The 20,674-nt window shown below is 41.4% G+C and overlaps 1 protein-coding gene across 1 annotated transcript in view; it reads left to right on the forward strand.

Annotated features, from left to right (window-relative positions):
- LOC138958118 (uncharacterized) overlaps positions 1 to 20,674 on the forward strand; it is a 214,971-nt gene that overhangs the window by 169,072 nt on the left and 25,225 nt on the right. The gene's annotated exons all lie outside the window — the stretch shown is intronic.

Here is a 20,674-nt window from a genome sequence, read left to right on the forward strand (position 1 = left end):
CAATTCTGGCATGTACATCGGCAACCGCAGCTGGTACGAGTATGTGGATATCCATTGATCTATTTGTCACAGCTGCACTTGCACCATCTTGTGCATTGCCATCCAGCTTTCCTGCAACCACATGTGGTGCCACATCCTCTTGCACCCTTGCATGCACATTTGACTAGTTGGCTGCAAGCTTCAGATGCTATTGGCAGTGTCGTCCAAAAAGGGAGCCAAGCCTTGCTGTCCTTGTCCAGAGTCCAGCCCCATTCCTCTGGAGATGGTGCTTGCTGCTGGGCCTAGTCAGCAGTGGTCCAAATGCTTGCCTGGTAGACAGCACGGTTTGAATGCTGTAATAATGCTCCCTGTGTGGGAGGAAGGGCTTCCGTCATCATCTTGTCTCTGTGGCACAACAGCTCTCTGCGGGCCTCATCAACAGAGCCCAGCTGGCTGGTTTTGTCATACAGGACAACTGTGAAGCGTTCCAGCAATTTGGCCGACTGTCACGAATGGTGCCGCGCATACTGACCACCATGATTGCCAAGCTGTTGAGTATGCCTATACTGAGAAGGACGATGGTGCCGATGTAGGAGTCATGTAGAAGGTAGCCCTATAATCGCAATCGCCGCTCTCAAATGTTCTCTTGACCCTTTAATTCCTGGGCCAGCCCCAGTGACAACAGTTGTTGGGACGCATGGTATAAATTCAACAACAACCGGACAGAGTATATGGGGGAATAAGCTGCGGCAAAGACAAATAGCACGTACGTACAGTCCCCCCTGAAGAAGCGAACAAGGAAATAACTTACCATGAAAGTCGCAAAAAGAACTCCGCAAGACTTGGAAAGACAAAGTCGTCGCTACCTATGGCCCAATTACGCTTTAACATATGTATGCCCGGCATTTTGAGGTCATTGGAACATCGGAAATCGGATCGGGTCTACTTTACTGAAGCCAGACAATGATCATGAGGAAGCAGACACAAAGATACTGCTGCATCTACAAAATGCACTGCAGACTGGGTCCTGTGCTTGTTTTGTTCGCACTGTGGACACTGACGTCATCGTCATCATCATTGGAAATTTCCGCAAGCTTCAAGCAATGTGTCCAGCGGCAGAGATTTGGATTGCTTTCGGCACAGGAAAGAATTTCACGTACTTTCACATCAATGCCATTGCTCTAGCCCTTGGAGAGGAAAAGTCTACAGCCCTCCCCACTTTCCTCAGCTTCACCGGTTGCGACACGGTCTCTGCCTTTTTTGGCAAAGGAAAACTGTCTGCATGGGCTGCATGGAAATGTTATCCTGCAGTAACAGAGGCCTTTAGGTTCATTGCAGAGAATCCTTTCGTTGCCATGGAGTTGAACAGCCACCACTTCAAATTGCTGGAACGCTTCACAGTTGTCCTGTATGACAAAACCAGCCAGCTGAGCTCTGTTGATGAGGTCTGCAGAGAGCTGTTTTGCCACAGAGACACTAGATGATGATGGAAGCCCTTCCTCCCACACAGGGAGCATTATTACAGCATTCAAACCGTGCTGTCTACCAGGCAAGCATTTGGACCATTGCTGACCAGGCCCAGCAGCAAGCACTATCTCCAGAGGGATGGGGCTGGACTCTGGACAAGGACAGCAAGGCTTGGCCGGCTCCCTTTTTGGACGACACTACCAATAGCATCTGAAGCTTGCAGCCCGCAACTAGTCAAATGTGCATGCAAGGGTGAAAGAGCATGTGGTTGCAGGAAAGCTGGATGGCAATGCACAAGATGGTGCAAGTGCAGCTGTGACAAATAAATCAATGGATATCCACATACTCGTACCAGCTGCGGTTGCCGATGTACATCATCAGTAGTGCCAGAATTGCTTTAAAGACGTTTTCCTAAATGTTGAAAACTTTAAGGGGCTGAATAAGCAGTTATAAACACTAATATTTCTGAAACAAATTCATGTTTAATTGTCATGTTCACGAATACTATGGAAGCAAGTTACGTACAATGTCGCGACATGATTTTTTTGGCCTTATTTTCGAGTTTTGTCAAACCATAAACAAATATCTCGAAAAAATATGAATGTTTATTGATTAAAAAGTTATTTGAAATGTATCCTTTTCTGATTGTATTCATTGAATTGATCATATTGCCTTTACATTTTTAAAACATCTTGCTCAGACATGTAAATGCAGTATTTTCCCCTATTACTGCTATGGAAAAATTGATGACGTCACATGACTGGGCTGCATTGGCCAAATTTGATGGGGCCTAGCAAAAAATTAATAAGTAGGGTCCACAGAATTGCCTCACAAAGTTTGACACTTTTGTCAAGTCGGTCCCCATCATATCGCTAAGCTGCCTGGCTATCAGGTTCGGAAGTATTTGTGTGCGAAAGGTAGCTTAGGTATTTGCATCATTTTAAAGAACGCATACTATGTGTTCTGGCTACAAAGATGAATCTTTTATTTAACAGTACGTTTGAATGTTCAGTATGTCGAAGTTCACACACTAAAGGCGGCCCTTCATTGATCCCGAAGTCGACTTCGCGAAGATACCGATAAAACAGTGCTAAAGCCTCGTGCGGCCAGCTTCCAGAAGTATACTTCGCGAAGATACCGATAAAACAGTGCTAAAGCCTCGTGCGGCCAGCTTCCAGAAGTCGACTTCCCGAAGATACCGATAAAACAGTGCTAAAGCCTCGTGCGGCCAGCTTCCAGAAGTCGACTTCCCGAAGATACCGATAAAACAGTGCTAAAGCCTCGTGCGGCCAGCTTCCAGAAGTCGACTTCCCGGAGATACCGATAAAACAGTGCTAAAGCCTCGTGCGGCCAGCTTCCAGAAGTCGACTTCCCGAAGATACCGATAAAACAGTGCTAAAGCCTCGTGCGGCCAGCTTCCAGAAGTCGACTTCCCGAAGATACCGATAAAACAGTGCTAAAGCCTCGTGCGGCCAGCTTCCAGAAGTCGACTTCCCGAAGATACCGATAAAACAGTGCTAAAGCCTCGTGCGGCCAGCTTCCAGAAGTCGACTTCCCGAAGATACCGATAAAACAGTGCTAAAGCCTCGTGCGGCCAGCTTCCAGAAGTCGACTTCCCGAAGATACCGATAAAACAGTGCTAAAGCCTCGTGCGGCCAGCTTCCAGAAGTCGACTTCCCGAAGATACCGATAAAACAGTGCTAAAGCCTCGTGCGGCCAGCTTCCAGAAGTCGACTTCCCGAAGATACCGATAAAACAGTGCTAAAGCCTCGTGCGGCCAGCTTCCAGAAGTCGACTTCCCGAAGATACCGATAAAACAGTGCTCAAGCCTCGTGCGGCCAGCTTCCAGAAGTCGACTTCCCGAAGATACCGATAAAACAGTGCTAAAGCCTCGTGCGGCCAGCTTCCAGAAGTCGACTTAGCGAAGATACCGATAAAACAGTGCTAAAGCCTCGTGCGGCCAACTTCCAGAAGTCGACTTAGCGAAGATACCGATAAAACAGTGCTAAAGCCTCGTGCGGCCAGCTTCCAGAAGTCGACTTCCCGAAGATACCGATAAAACAGTGCTAAAGCCTCGTGCGGCCAGCTTCCAGAAGTCGACTTAGCGAAGATACCGATAAAACAGTGCTAAAGCCTCGTGCGGCCAGCTTCCAGAAGTCGACTTAGCGAAGATACCGATAAAACAGTGCTAAAGCCTCGTGCGGTCAGCTTCCAGAAGTCGACTTAGCGAAGATACCGATAAAACAGTGCTAAAACCTCGTGCGGCCAGCTTCCAGAAGTTTTTTGTTTGTTTGCTTAACGCCCAGCCGACCACAAAGGGCCATATCAGGGCGGTGCTGCTTTGACATTTAACGTGCGTCACACACAAGACAGAAGTCGCAGCACAGGCTTCATGTCTCACCCAGTCACATTATTCTGACACCGGACCAACCAGTCCTAGCACTAACCCCATAATGCCAGACGCCAGGCGGAGCAGCCACTAGATTGCCAATTTTAAAGTCTTAGGTATGACCCGGCCGGGGTTCGAACCCACGACCTCCCGATCACGGGGCGGACGCCTTACCACTAGGCCAACCGTGCCGGTTTCCAGAAGTCGACTTCGCCCAATTAAGGACAGGCGTTATGAAATCATAAATTATGAATTTACCAGCTATCTAAATCGCCGCATACCTGAGTATACAATGACAGTTTAAAATTATTGAACAGCCTTTGCGTTTGAAAATCACCAACGGCGACAGCAATTGCACTTCATTGCTGAGAATGGGTGTTCAGTTGATTTCCATGTATTTATTTTGTTGTTTACTTTTTTATGAGTAACACCGCAGCTACCACAGATCAGCCTGGTTTGAAGTTCTTGCTTCATTACGTAGTTTGACGTGATTCTTGAGGTACGGAATACGAAAACACTCTAAAGCCTAGTTATCAATTTTATTTCAACACAAAATAATGATCCCGAAATCGAAATGCCAATTTGCTTTTTTTGCGACAGTTATCAAAACAAGCACACACAAACGCAGAGAGGCAAACTAGAAGCAATCCTTCTACCAACAAATCGCCAAATGATTTTTAAGTTTCCTGAAATACGAATCCCTTCCGTTGCATCGGCTACTTCATCAGAAAATTCAGCCACCGTAGTGCCAAGTAATTGGGATTCCATGCAGCTCTTCAAAATGGCCACTCTCACACGGCTTGGTTCTGACGTGTTAAAGCGGCAACGGACAGGCTATTTCAGTTTTTCTGAATGATGGGACAAGGCAAACAAATCTAAAACCAAACGATTGCGCACGTCAAAAAAGACAGGAAGGCAGAACAAGACAGAGAAAGAAAGAAAGAAAGAAAGAAAGAAAGAAAGAACGAAAGAAACAAAGAAAGAAACAAAGAAACAAAACAAACAAACAAACAAACAAAGAAGAAAACAAGTCGCGTAAGGCGAAAATACAATATTTTGTCAAGTAGCTGTCGAACTCACAGAATGAAACTGAACGCAATGCCATTTTTCAGCAAGACCGTATACTCGTAGCATCGTCAGTCCACCGCTCATGGCAAAGGCAGTGAAATTGACAAGAAGAGCGGGGTAGTAGTTGCGCTAAGAAGGATAGCACGCTTTTCTGTACCTCTCTTTGTTTTAACTTTCTGAGCGTGTTTTTAATCCAAACATATCATATTTATATGTTTTTGGAATCAGGAACCGACAAGGAATAAGATGAAAGTGTTTTTAAATTGATTTGGACAATTTAATTTTGATAATAATTTTTATATATTTAATTTTCAGAGCTTGTTTTTAATCCGAATATAACTTATTTATATGTTTTTGGAATCAGCAAATGATGGAGAATAAGATAAACGTAAATTTGGATCGTTTTATAAATTTTAATTTTTTTTTACAATTTTCAGATTTTTAATGACCAAAGTCATTAATTAATTTTTAAGCCACCAAGCTGAAATGCAATACCGAAGTCCGGGCTTCGTCGAAGATTACTTGACCAAAATTTCAACCAATTTGGTTGAAAAATGAGGGCGTGACAGTGCCGCCTCAACTTTCACGAAAAGCCGGATATGACGTCATCAAAGACATGTATCAAAAAAATGAAAAAAACGTATGGGGATTTCATACCCAGGAACTCTCATGTCAAATTTCATAAAGATCGGTCCAGTAGTTTAGTCTGAATCGCTCTACACACACACACAGACAGACAGACGCACATACACCACGACCCTCGTTTCGATTCCCCCTCGATGTTAAAATATTTAGTCAAAACTTGACTAAATATAACAAGTCGCGTAAGGCGAAAATACAATATTTAGTCAAGTAGCTGCCCTTTTTCAGCAAGACCGTATACTCGTAGCATCGTCAGTCCACCGCTCATGGCAAAGGCAGTGAAATTGACAAGAAGAGCGGGGTAGTAGTTGCGCTAAGAAGGATAGCACGCTTTTCTGTACCTCTCTTTGTTTTAACTTTCTGAGCGTGTTTTTAATCCAAACATATCATATCTATATGTTTTTGGAATCAGGAACCGACAAGGAATAAGATGAAAGTGTTTTTAAATTGATTTCGAAAAAAAAATTTTGATAATAATTTTTATATATTTAATTTTCAGAGCTTGTTTTTAATCCGAATATAACATATTTATATGTTTTTGGAATCAGCAAATGATGGAGAATAAGATAAACGTAAATTTGGATCGTTTTATAAATTTTTATTTTTTTTTACAATTTTCCGATTTTTAATGACCAAAGTCATAAATTAATTTTTAAGCCACCAAGCTGAAATGCAATACCGAACCCCGGGCTTCGTCGAAGATTACTTGACCAAAATTTCAACCAATTTGGTTGAAAAATGAGGGCGTGACAGTGCCGCCTCAACTTTCACGAAAAGCCGGATATGACGTCATCAAAGACATTTATCAAAAAAATGAAAAAAACGTTCGGGGATTTCTTACCCAGGAACTCTCATGTCAAATTTCATAAAGATCGGTCCAGTAGTTTAGTCTGAATCGCTCTACACACACACACAGACACACAGACACACACACAGACACACGCACATACACCATACCCTCGTTTCGATTCCCCTTCGATGTTAAAATATTTAGTCAAAACTTGACTAAATATAAAAATGAAAGAACGAAGGAAAGAAAGAAAGAAAGAAAGAACAAGTCGCGTAAGGCGAAAATACAATATTTTGTCAAGTAGCTGTCGAACTCACAGAATGAAACTGAACGCAATGCCATTTTTCAGCAAGACCGTATACTCGTAGCATCGTCAGTCCACCGCTCATGGCAAAGGCAGTGAAATTGACAAGAAGAGCGGGGTAGTAGTTGCGCTAAGAAGGATAGCACGCTTTTCTGTACCTCTCTTTGTTTTAACTTTCTGAGCGTGTTTTTAATCCAAACATATCATATTTATATGTTTTTGGAATCAGGAACCGACAAGGAATAAGATGAAAGTGTTTTTAAATTGATTTGGACAATTTAATTTTGATAATAATTTTTATATATTTAATTTTCAGAGCTTGTTTTTAATCCGAATATAACTTATTTATATGTTTTTGGAATCAGCAAATGATGGAGAATAAGATAAACGTAAATTTGGATCGTTTTATAAATTTTAATTTTTTTTTACAATTTTCAGATTTTTAATGACCAAAGTCATTAATTAATTTTTAAGCCACCAAGCTGAAATGCAATACCGAAGTCCGGGCTTCGTCGAAGATTACTTGACCAAAATTTCAACCAATTTGGTTGAAAAATGAGGGCGTGACAGTGCCGCCTCAACTTTCACGAAAAGCCGGATATGACGTCATCAAAGACATGTATCAAAAAAATGAAAAAAACGTATGGGGATTTCATACCCAGGAACTCTCATGTCAAATTTCATAAAGATCGGTCCAGTAGTTTAGTCTGAATCGCTCTACACACACACACAGACAGACAGACGCACATACACCACGACCCTCGTTTCGATTCCCCCTCGATGTTAAAATATTTAGTCAAAACTTGACTAAATATAACAAGTCGCGTAAGGCGAAAATACAATATTTAGTCAAGTAGCTGCCCTTTTTCAGCAAGACCGTATACTCGTAGCATCGTCAGTCCACCGCTCATGGCAAAGGCAGTGAAATTGACAAGAAGAGCGGGGTAGTAGTTGCGCTAAGAAGGATAGCACGCTTTTCTGTACCTCTCTTTGTTTTAACTTTCTGAGCGTGTTTTTAATCCAAACATATCATATCTATATGTTTTTGGAATCAGGAACCGACAAGGAATAAGATGAAAGTGTTTTTAAATTGATTTCGAAAAAAAAATTTTGATAATAATTTTTATATATTTAATTTTCAGAGCTTGTTTTTAATCCGAATATAACATATTTATATGTTTTTGGAATCAGCAAATGATGGAGAATAAGATAAACGTAAATTTGAATCGTTTTATAAATTTTTATTTTTTTTTTACAATTTTCCGATTTTTAATGACCAAAGTCATAAATTAATTTTTAAGCCACCAAGCTGAAATGCAATACCGAACCCCGGGCTTCGTCGAAGATTACTTGACCAAAATTTCAACCAATTTGGTTGAAAAATGAGGGCGTGACAGTGCCGCCTCAACTTTCACGAAAAGCCGGATATGACGTCATCAAAGACATTTATCAAAAAAATGAAAAAAACGTTCGGGGATTTCTTACCCAGGAACTCTCATGTCAAATTTCATAAAGATCGGTCCAGTAGTTTAGTCTGAATCGCTCTACACACACACACAGACACACAGACACACACACAGACACACGCACATACACCATACCCTCGTTTCGATTCCCCTTCGATGTTAAAATATTTAGTCAAAACTTGACTAAATATAAAAATGAAAGAACGAAGGAAAGAAAGAAAGAAAGAAAGAACAAGTCGCGTAAGGCGAAAATACAATATTTTGTCAAGTAGCTGTCGAACTCACAGAATGAAACTGAACGCAATGCCATTTTTCAGCAAGACCGTATACTCGTAGCATCGTCAGTCCACCGCTCATGGCAAAGGCAGTGAAATTGACAAGAAGAGCGGGGTAGTAGTTGCGCTAAGAAGGATAGCACGCTTTTCTGTACCTCTCTTTGTTTTAACTTTCTGAGCGTGTTTTTAATCCAAACATATCATATTTATATGTTTTTGGAATCAGGAACCGACAAGGAATAAGATGAAAGTGTTTTTAAATTGATTTGGACAATTTAATTTTGATAATAATTTTTATATATTTAATTTTCAGAGCTTGTTTTTAATCCGAATATAACTTATTTATATGTTTTTGGAATCAGCAAATGATGGAGAATAAGATAAACGTAAATTTGGATCGTTTTATAAATTTTAATTTTTTTTTACAATTTTCAGATTTTTAATGACCAAAGTCATTAATTAATTTTTAAGCCACCAAGCTGAAATGCAATACCGAAGTCCGGGCTTCGTCGAAGATTACTTGACCAAAATTTCAACCAATTTGGTTGAAAAATGAGGGCGTGACAGTGCCGCCTCAACTTTCACGAAAAGCCGGATATGACGTCATCAAAGACATGTATCAAAAAAATGAAAAAAACGTATGGGGATTTCATACCCAGGAACTCTCATGTCAAATTTCATAAAGATCGGTCCAGTAGTTTAGTCTGAATCGCTCTACACACACACACAGACAGACAGACGCACATACACCACGACCCTCGTTTCGATTCCCCCTCGATGTTAAAATATTTAGTCAAAACTTGACTAAATATAAAAAGAAAGAAAGAAGGAAAGAGTTTGGAGAAGAAAACGAAGACGAATAAGAAACAAGTCTTGTTTTCTTTTCTTTTTATATTTAGTCAAGTTTTGACTAAATATTTTAACATCGAGGGGGAATCGAAACGAGGGTCGTGGTGTATGTGCGTGCGTGCGTGCGTGTGTGTGTGTGTGTGTGTGTGTGTGTGTGTGTAGAGCGATTCAGACTAAACTACTGGACCGATCTTTATGAAATTTGACATGAGAGTTCCTGGGTATGAAATCCCCATACGTTTTTTTCATTTTTTTGATAAATGTCTTTGATGACGTCATATCCGGCTTTTCGTGAAAGTTGAGGCGGCACTGTCACGCCCTCATTTTTCAACCAAATTGGTTGAAATTTTGGTCAAGTAATCTTCGACGAAGCCCGGGGTTCGGTATTGCATTTCAGCTTGGTGGCTTAAAAATTAATTAATGACTTTGGTCATTAAAAATCTGAAAATTGTAAAAAAAAATAAAAATTTATAAAACGATCCAAATTTACGTTTATCTTATTCTCCATCATTTGCTGATTCCAAAAACATATAAATATGTTATATTCGGATTAAAAACAAGCTCTGAAAATTAAATATATAAAAATTATTATCAAAATTAAATTGTCCAAATCAATTTAAAAACACTTTCATCTTATTCCTTGTCGGTTCCTGATTCCAAAAACATATAGATATGATATGTTTGGATTAAAAACACGCTCAGAAAGTTAAAACAAAGAGAGGTACAGAAAAGCGTGCTATCCTTCTTAGCGCAACTACTACCCCGCTCTTCTTGTCAATTTAACTGCCTTTGCCATGAGCGGTGGCCTGACGATGCTACGAGTAAAATGGCATTGCGCTCAGTTTCATTCTGTGAGTTCGACAGCTACTTGACTAAATATTGTATTTTCGCCTTACGCGACTTGTTTTACTTCTTTTTTTGAATCTTAGTACAAGACGAAACTGGCACCACAAGACTGCCGAAAACAATACCCTTCAAGCTAGCGCACACAAAAAGACAGCCACTAAAACAATGATATGAATAAATACAAGACAGATACAAGACATTTTGTCTGTCTGTTTCCGTTGGGGATATGCAGACTAGCAAACCAAGACAAAAGGCAGCACAGTCACTGACGATGACCAGTGCAGCAAGATCTAATACCCCCATTCCACACAGCCGTTCTAGGTCCCATTCCCGTACCGACCAAGGAACGGCACGGCAATATACCTAAGACTTTAAAATTGGCAATCTAGTGGCTGCTCCGCCTGGCGTCTGGCATTATGGGGTTAGTGCTAGGACTGGTTGGTCCGGTGTCAGAATAATGTGACTGGGTGAGACATGAAGCCTGTGCTGCGACTTCTGTCTTGTGTGTGGCGCACGTTAAATGTCAAAGCAGCACCGCTCTGATATGGCCCTTCGTGGTCGGCTGGGCGTTAAGCAAACAAACAAACAAACAAACGGCAGGGCAATGGGAGGGATAGGGAGGGGACCTTGATGGAACGCCAATAGACGTTAACGGAACTCATTTGAACGGTTGGGACGGGTGACTTCGGGCTGCATGTTCAAAAATTTAGCCATTCCCCGCCCGTTCCAAATGAACGGTAATGGAACCTTAACACATCGGCAACGGAACTCATGGATCGTTAATGGAACTTAACGCAATGGTAACGCAACGCTAGCGCTCTCACACACTGCGTTGTCATACCCCCATTCCACACATCCGTCCTAGCTTCCGTTCCCAGCCGTCCTGAGGACGGCTGCCGGTACGGTCAGACGCTGCTCAAAGATGCCAAAAACGTCTCATCGTTGTGGCAGCCGTCCTCATGGCGGCTGGGAACGGATGTGTGGAATGGGGGTATAAGACACGATCAACGGCATGCTGAAGACTACCAACAATGAAGCCCAATATCTTATAACCAATGCGACAGCATCACTATCATGAACAGCAAAATCGAGTGATGAGAATCAAGCAGCAACATGCAACAGGTATAAATGAAAAGAAAACCGTCGAGACTCAGGCTTGATAGCTCAGAGACAGCATCCATGTCCCACCCCGTGTCACAGCCTTGGCGCGTAAAAGACCTCGGTGATCCTGGCAGAAGTGCAGGTGGTTGTATAACACACACACACACACACACACACACACACACACACACACACACACACACACACACACAAACACACACACACACACACACACACACAAACACTTACACACACACACACACACACACACTCACACACACACACACACACACACACACACACACACACACACACACACACACACACACACACACACACACACCTGGGTAGCTCGACTCTTGTTGCTGCTAGCTTTCCACCAGGAGGACGCGACCCACGTTTTCCAGCAACGGGACAGATATGAAATGGATTGGAAGAGATAAGTTGAATAAGATTACCGTGTGGTCTAAAAAAAGAAAACACACAAAAATAAGGCAAAACCAAACAGTGACAGTAACAATCAATTAAAATGCCCAGTGGAAATTAAATCAACGATAATTCAGAAGTTTCAGAAAAAAAGGAAGAATGCGAATTGTGGTTAACAAAAAATACCAAGCAATAAACAAAACCTGATACATTTTAGTTTATTCTTAAAACAAACAAGTCTGGGCGCGTTTGTGAGCGTGCGTTTATATATGTGTGTGTGTGTGTGTGTGTGTGTGTGTGTGTGTGTGTGTGTGTGTGCGTGCGTGCGTGCGTGCGTGTGGGTGTGTGTGTGTGTGTGTGTGTGTGGGCGTGCCAGTGTACGTACTTGTGAACAAGCGTGGGTGCTTGTGTGCTGGAGTGCATACGAGAGTGTGTGGATGGGTGTCTTTTTGTGTGGCGAAAGATAGGGTCCCAAAAATAGCCATTTCTTTCTACAAAACTCATACAAACGAAAATGCCGCTTTAAACGTGTATTGCATGACGGTTCACTGCCTGATTAGATTCTTCCCGGCAAAAATGGAAAATTGGATCTTCCATGAAATCCGGCCAAATGGACCAGGAATCAATAAGTCAGAGGGACAAGAAATTGCGGCATCAAAAGCTTTCAAACTATCGTTAATCGGCTTGCTGCAAGTCTCTTGCAGTTGCATCCCAAACTTAAGGAGTGCCCCAGGGAAGCGCGGCTGCTGCAATGTTGTTAACGTCACAAAACGCTGCAACGGAGATTCCCTGAAACGTCGTTAGTTACTCGCATAATGACCTTGGATGCGCCTACACTTCTTACTGAATTAAACAGGGGAAAAGAGAGAGAAAGATAGCAACAAGTCGCGTTAGTCGAAAATACAACATTTAGTCAATCTGTCGAACTCACAGAATGAAACTGAACGCACTGCATTTTTACAGCAAGACCGTATACTCGTAGCATCGTCAGTCCACCGCTCGTGGCAAAGGCAGTGAAATTGACAAGCCAGAAGAGCGGGGTAGTAGTTGCGCTGAGAAGGATAGTACACTTTTCTTTATCTCTATTCTTTTTACATTTAGTCAAGTTTTGACTAAATGTTTTAACGTAGAGGGGGGAATCGAGACGAGGGTCGTGATGTATGTGTGTGTGTGTGTGTGTCTGTCTGTCTGTCTGTCTGTGTGTGTGTGTAGAGCGATTCAGACTAAACTACTTGACCGATCTTTATGAAATTTGACATGAGAGTTCCTGGGTATGATATCCTCAGACGTGTTTTTCATTTTTTTGATAAATGTCTTTGATGACGTCATATCCAGCTTTTCGTGAAAGTTGAGGCGGCACTGTCACGCTCTCATTTTTCAACCAAATTGATTGAAATTTTGGTCAAGTAATTTCCGACGAAGCGCGGACTTGGGTATTGCATTTCAACTTGGTGGCATAAAAATTAATTAATGACTTTGGTCATTAAAAATCTGAAAAGTGTAAAAAAAAAATAAAAATTTATAAAACGATCCAAATTTACGTTCATCTTATTCTCCATCATTTTCTGATTACAAAAACATATAAATATAATATATTTGGATTAAAAACAAGCTCTGAAAATTAAAAATATAAAAATTATGATCAAAATTAAATTTTCAAAATCAATTTAAAAACACTTTCGTCTTATTCCTTGTCGGTTCCTGATTCCAAAAACATATAGATATGATATGTTTGGATTAAAAACACGCTCAGAAAGTTAAAACAAAGAGAGGTACAGAAAAGCGTGCTATCCTTCTCAGCGCAACTACTACCCCGCTCTTCTTGTCAATTTCACTGCCTTTGCCATGAGCGGTGGACTGACGATGCTACGAGTATTGCTGCGTTGCATTGCGTTCAGTTTCATTCTGTGAGTTCGACAGCTACTTGACTAAATGTTGTATTTTTGCCTTACGCGACTTGTTAACTTGTTGAGCTTGTTTTAAATCCAAACATATCATACCTATATGTTGTTTGGAATCAGGAACCGACAAGGAATAAGATGAAATTGTTTTCAAATCGATTTCGAAAAATTAATTTTGATCATAATGTTTATATTTTTAATTTTCAGACCTTGTTTGTAATCCAAATATAACATATTCATATGGGGTTTTTTAATCACAAAATGATGCAGAATAAGATGAAATTGTTTTTGGATCGTTTTATAAAAATATAATTTTAATTAAAATTTTCAGACTTTTAATGACCAAAGTCATCAATTAATTTGTAAGCCTCCAAGCTGAAATGCAATACCAAAGTCCGGCCTTCGTCGAAGATTACTTGGCCAAAATTTCAATACATTTCATTGAAAAATGAGGGTGTGACAGTGCCGCCTCAACTTTTACAAAAAGCCGAATATGACGTCATCAAAGACATTTATCGAAAATATAAAAAAACATCTGGGGATATCATTCCCAGGAACTCTCATGTAAAATGTCATTAAGATCGGTCCAGTAGTTTATTCTGAATCGCTCTACACACACACACACACACACACACACACACACACACACACACACACACACACACACACACACACACACACACACACACACACACACGCATATACACCACGACCCTCGTCTCGATTCCCCCTCTATGTTAAAACATTTAGTCAAAACTTGACTAAATGTAAAAAAAAAAAAAAAAAAAAAAAAAAAAATCAACAAAAAATAAATGAATTGAATTATGGGCTTACTCTCTCGACCTGAAGTATCTCTGTGTGCCTGCGTAAATCCTTCAAAATAATGTTTCATACGCATACAGGATGGCATGCTTACTCAAATCATCTGAAAAACTCACGAGAAACACTTTGCATATTTCTGTCCAGTTTTTTTTTTTTTTTTTTTAATCTCAGTTGCATGCAGGCTGCTTCAACCCTTTCTTTTTTGCCTTTTTTGTTTTTGTTTTTTGTTTTTGTTGGCGGGGAGCATCCTTCTTCATTGATTTTTTTTTTTTTAAGTAATGTTTTTACTATAACATTAACATTACTATATCTAAATGTTTTTTAAACAACTTTTCTATATAACAATTCCCTCTCAAAAATGCATAAAATATCAAGAGGGGAGCCATATCTATAAATGTTTGTTTTTGTTTTTGGCCATGAATTGTTTTTTCTCAAATGTTCTCGATATTGACAATGATTGAAGATATGCTCATGTAAACATTGTGGAGGACAATTCAGATTTGTACAAGTGGAATCATTTCAAACTCTTTGTTTTTTGTGTTCTATGGAATAGTGTTTCGTAACGAATGATTTTAAACTGGCTGATCAAGCAGCAGATATCTCACTAATTAATGCCAAAAACCTTCCGATTGGATGATTTTGTTTATGGGGCTAGGGAGGGTTTTGGGAGTGGAAAGGGTGTCTAGATCTGGGTTTTGAAGGCTTCCACCGAGGCTGATAATACTGCCTGTGGTGGGAGGGCGTTCCACTCGCCAATGGTGCGAGAGAAGAAAGACTGCTGTCTGTATGCTGTTTTGCAGGCTGGAAGTTTGTAAGCCTCAGCGTGGGTTTAGCGAGTTGATCTGGTGGAGGGGGGGGGGGGGGACTGGGGGAAGGTTTCCTGGTGGAGTTGATGGTGAGTTCACCGTGATGGAACTTGTAGAAAATGATGAGGCGAGCGAACACAGCGTAATTCTACCAGAGAACGTAGCACAAATGTTAAACACTATTGCCCATTGTGTTTACCATGTGTGCTACTTTTGCAAGTAGAATTATTTACTAGATCAAACTGTGGTCAAACTATTTACAAAGAGGGTGTACGTGTATAAAAGTGAAACACTTCAGTTTAGAGTGCAACTCAAGAGAAACTGGCACAATAATGTGGATTTGATAAAAGACATGATTACCATTTAAGTGTACCTTGTGACTAATTTGACAAACAAGGACTGACTTTAGGTTACCTGATAAATGTAAAAGCGGCCAGGCCGGGATATTTTGTTCATTGCATTAAACATAACTATGATCAACTAAATTAATGAATTAAAAATATCAGGGTGAGTTTGTTTTTTTAAGGGATAACACTTCTATTTCCTATCCAAAAACAAAGAGACCAACGTTCCAAAATTCAGAATCAAAAAACAAGAAAGGTAGGTTGTTGGAACGTTTGTTATTGACAAAACAATACATTCACAGATATTTCGACCCAACAGTCTTTTAAAGTGAACAGACACACAAATAGTCACACAAAACTTATCTTGATAGTTCTATCAGTTTACGTCCACTCGTCAGGAAGCCGACCACGAAGGGCCATATCAGGGCGGTGCTGCTTTGACATATAACGTGCGCCACACACAAGACAGAAGTCGCAGCACAGGCTTCACGTCTCACCCAATCACATTATTCTGAAACCGGACCAACCAGTCCTAGCACTAACCCCATAATGCCAGACGCCAGGCGGAGCAGCCACTAGATTGCCAATTTTAAAGTCTTAGGTATGACCCGGCCGGGGTTCGAACCCACGACCTCCCGATCACGGGGCGGACGCCTTACCACTAGGCCAACCGTGCAGGAAGCCGAGCGAATGAATAACTTCTATTTCTTGTTTTGTTATATGTTTTTTTTAATAATACCTTTACCACGTCAAAAGTACTAAAAAAAACCATTCTTGCTTACCAGCTGGGACAGGCTGAACTTCTTTAACCCAGTGTGGGATTTTCAGTGGGGCGACCACCCCCAACCCAGCGCGTCCCCGGGTGGCGGATAGGGGAACGGACTTCAGATATGAAGACCAGCCGCTTGCGGCCGTGGACCAAACTGGCGGTGTTTCCTACCAGGGTGGAGTGGGGTAGCAGGCGGCACTGCTACTCTCTTCGAAATGTGCCATCGCCCTTCGACGGGACTCATCTAATGCGATTATGGGCGTATTAAAACCCTAGCTCCGGGTGGGATCCCGGCAAATCCTCCTCCCTCTCAGGGTAGGACGTACGGGCCATGAGCTAAGGGTGAGGTAACCCCTACAGAAACCTCGAGTGCTGAAGACGGAGGTACTGGGCTGCACGGCGCACTCTAATAAACCATGGTACCACGCATCAACGCCAACCATGACACCATCAGAAGCGGCGAACGCAAGAAGAAGAAGAAGCTTACCAGCGAAGCTAAAAATGACATCATCTTACTCGCAGGATAGCTTCGAATATTATTTGGTCGCAATTAGCATGTGATACAACCGTAGACTTTTAGCCAATGATAACAGACACATTTCGAAATGATATACATTATTTTGGATTTGTAGCTGAATTTCGCAGAGGTAACTGACCAACGCAGTAGGCCTGCAACAGAACTCAAAGTAGGAATGACCACATGAGTTTATGTACCAGGCCCTTCGCCAGACTTAAAACCAATCAATGCTCAATCAATATCCTGCAAGGTAAATGAATAACTGTAGCCAAGTTCCAAAAGTTGATCGATTGACGCTTCTCGTCGTACTAAAGGTCCATTCCCGGAAAACTAGATAAACAGCACACGACCCAGCGTCTTCCGGAAAGAAGCCAGCTTGCAAACTTCGCAGCTAACCGAGTAAACACCGCGCCATTTGAGAACGGGAACCAAGTGAGAAAATCGATGGTAGGCCATTTCTGGCTGCCTGTTTCTATCAAAGCCCAGTAGCAAATTATCTTCTGTGATGATTCTTGCGTGGCGGGAGATATCTAAGAACGGTTTCCGCGTCGTTGTGGTTAAGGTAGTTTTCTATGAAATGAGTGCTTTTCGCGCCAGATGATCTGGGAGGGATTACTTTGTGGGACCGGAGGATCTTGGGTGATTGAAAAGGGAAATGGAGGTAATGAGGCCATAAACAGATCAGGAGGGCGAGGGAGGAAAAAAGAGTGCAACTCTATTTCGCGATCATAAAAGTAGACGCTTTCACAGTGTACACTTAGAAAAAAATGACAACGAAAAAGTAAAATTGAATGATAGCCGAAAGAAAAAACAAACACAGAAGAAAATAAATTGAAGACAAATAAGCAATCCCTGTAAAGGAACATGAAAACCAAATCTTGGTAAGTGCCCGAGTTGACATCAGCAACAGCAAAAACTCAGCAAAATTTCAGCTAGTTATGTTTTATCAGCCTTTTCACACGCATTATTTTTTCACATTAGCGCGAAGCATGAGCGACCAAGACCATTATTTCTATAATGGCTGAACACATTTGAATATGCGATGGCATGCTACTCTATGACACATTGGTCTGAAAGTATGTCTCTTCCAAACAAAAACAAAAAAGTTTGAAACAAATCAGAAAGCACAGGACACACCAGACATTGTGTGATTGAGTGGGTATTTTCCCCTATTTGACTCTATTTCCCTGCGACGAACAACACTGTAGGTTCCAGAAACAGAATAATTAAATTTCTGAGAGTCTGCAGACAGCGGATAATCAGTTAGGTCTGGGGTGCCTAAACAACTGAGAAACATTACACAAAGTTACGATCGTGAGTTTGTGCTATTCGTCTGTCTGACTGACTAACTTTTGGGTGCGCACACGCGCGTGTGTGTGTGTGTGTGTGTGTGTGTGTGTGTGTGTGTGTGTGTGTTTGTGCGTGTGTGTGTGTTTACGTGTGTGTGTGTGAGTGCGTGCGTGCGTGCGTGCGTGTGTGTGTGTGTGTGTGTGTGCGTGTGTGTGTGTGTGTTCTTGCGTGCGTGCGTGCGTGCGTGCGAGCGTGCGTGTGTGTGTCTGTCTGTGAGGGTGTGTGTGTGTGGGTGTGTCAGTGTCTGTCTGTCTGTCTGTCTGTGTGCGGTCGCCGTATTGCCGACAGGTGGCGCTTCTGAGCTACTTTTTATCTCCAGCACCGGAGAGAAGAGGCGCTCTGAAGCTCATTCACTGACTTTAATTTAATCAATTATCATATTTGTGGTGCTTTTTCGAAAAAAAGTGTGCCAAGTGCGTCCAACTCGATCAAGGTGTGCAGTGGGTTCCCAAGATTTGTTAGATTCACTAAATTCGTCAGAAACTCGCCCAAAACGGTCAGATAAATAGTATCCCGTGAGTGCCAAGGTATTACAAATGCCGTATTAAATCAGAAACGCGACATGCGAAGCAGGATATTATTTTGAAGGCAAAGCAATTTCAATGAAAAATTTACCTGTAAATTCTAATGATGATAAAAGAAAAAAATCACGATTCTCTCAAAGTAAATGGATCTCCCACTGCATTCATGTATGCATGTTTGTCTCTTTCGGCATCAGATACTAAATTATTAGAGATCGTAGAATGGCAAAACTCCCTCGGCGATTATCTCAATTTTCATGAGTTTGTTTTCCCTTTTTTTGTTCGTTTGTTTGTTTGTTCTTTTTTTTTTATACTTTGTTTGATTTTTGTTTTTGATTTGTGTTTTATATTTTGTTCTTCTTCTATTTCTCTGCTTCTTTGTTTGTTTTCGGTCGTTTGATCTGCTTGTTCGTTAGTTTGTTCGTGTGTTTGTTCGTTTGTTAGTTCATTCCTTCTTTCGTTCCTTTGTTCGTTCGATTCGTTCCTTTGTTTGTTTGTATTTTTTGTGTTTGCTGCGGCCTTCTTCTTCACCGGGATAATATTCATTTCCTCTTGAACTTCTCAGAATCAGGTCACGTCACGGCGTGTAAACCTGGACTATGACAGAGAGCTGCCGTGAAGGCCCGGTGTGATTACACCATATCCAAAGTTCTCGGTTTTGCCTTTCTCGTTATAGCACAAAGTTCTGAGGCCATCCATCAAAATTGTCAACGAGTTTCCAGGGTACAAGTATGTAAAGCTCCGCTTATAAAAAGGAACCTCACATCACAGGCCTGCTGAGGTCGTCAGAAGAAGATGACGCTTGCAAAGCCCACCATTGTGAAAGCCTCAGTTCAACGCGCTAGTGTAACCCCTGGTGGTGGAGGTGTGAGAGGGGGGGGGAGGGTGTCAAGAGGAGTAGAATAGAGAAAGGACATGCAGGGCAACGGGTGCTTGGCTCAGCCAGTAGCGCATTGACTTTGAAACACGTCCAATCCCAGCTCGGCGAGGAATTTATTTTCAAGAATGAACTTTGTGTTGAGCCTTCTAAGTGTCAAAAAACATTACCTTAAACACCAAGTACATGTATATATATATATATATATATCCTACCTCCCTGCCCTGCATTCGCACGATCCAGGTCTCAAGCTCGAATGAAAAGTGTCAGGGCTTGAAAACACGAATACGTTCATGCAACAAAAACAACAAAAGTTGAGTAGTGCGACGTACTCTGTAGCTGCACGTACGCTACCCCCAGGGGTATAGCACGCCCAAATGTCCTTGAGGATATTCCCAAGGTCAAAAAGTATTAAAAAAATAAAAAAATAAAAACTACTTACAAGCCGCTGGAGATCAACGTCCCCAGACAGAGATGACGTCTGCAAAGCTGCACATTCAGAAAGGCACAGTGCCACACCTTCCTGCAATCCCTCCAGGGAAGCGGACGAGAGAACCAGTATGCGCGTAATAACTAAAGGATGGGAGAAGGGCGTGGGAGAAGGCGGACAGGGGGCAGGAAAAACTGATGTTATCCATGGGTGAAATTCTCAAGATGATAAGGAGAGAGTACGGGCATACAAGTATTAACTAAATGATGGGAGAAGTGGGGGGGGGGGGGGGGGGAAGCGGGGGAGGCAGAAGTGGGGAGAACTCCCAAGTAAAAAAGTACTACACTATGTACTATAGTATACCATAGTACTTGTACTATAGTATACTATAGTTTACTATAGTACAAGTACTATGGTACATTGAATTGTACTATGGTATACTATAGTTTACTATAGTACAAGTACTATAGTACATTGAATTGTACTATGGTGTACCATAGTTTACTATAGTACTAGTACTATAGCAAACTATAGTACAAAAAGTACTATAGTACAATACATTAGTGTGTACTATAGTACATTGTGGTACATGTACTATAGTATACTATAGTAAACTATAGTACATTTAAATGTACTATAGTATTTTGAGCACTTTTTTGCCAAAATGTACTATAGTATACTATAGTAAACTATAGTAAACTATAGTTTACTAGAGTACATGTACTACAGTTTACT

The sequence above is a fragment of the Littorina saxatilis genome, linkage group LG2, assembly GCF_037325665.1.
Source record: "Littorina saxatilis isolate snail1 linkage group LG2, US_GU_Lsax_2.0, whole genome shotgun sequence".
Taxonomy (NCBI): Eukaryota; Metazoa; Mollusca; class Gastropoda; order Littorinimorpha; family Littorinidae; genus Littorina; species Littorina saxatilis.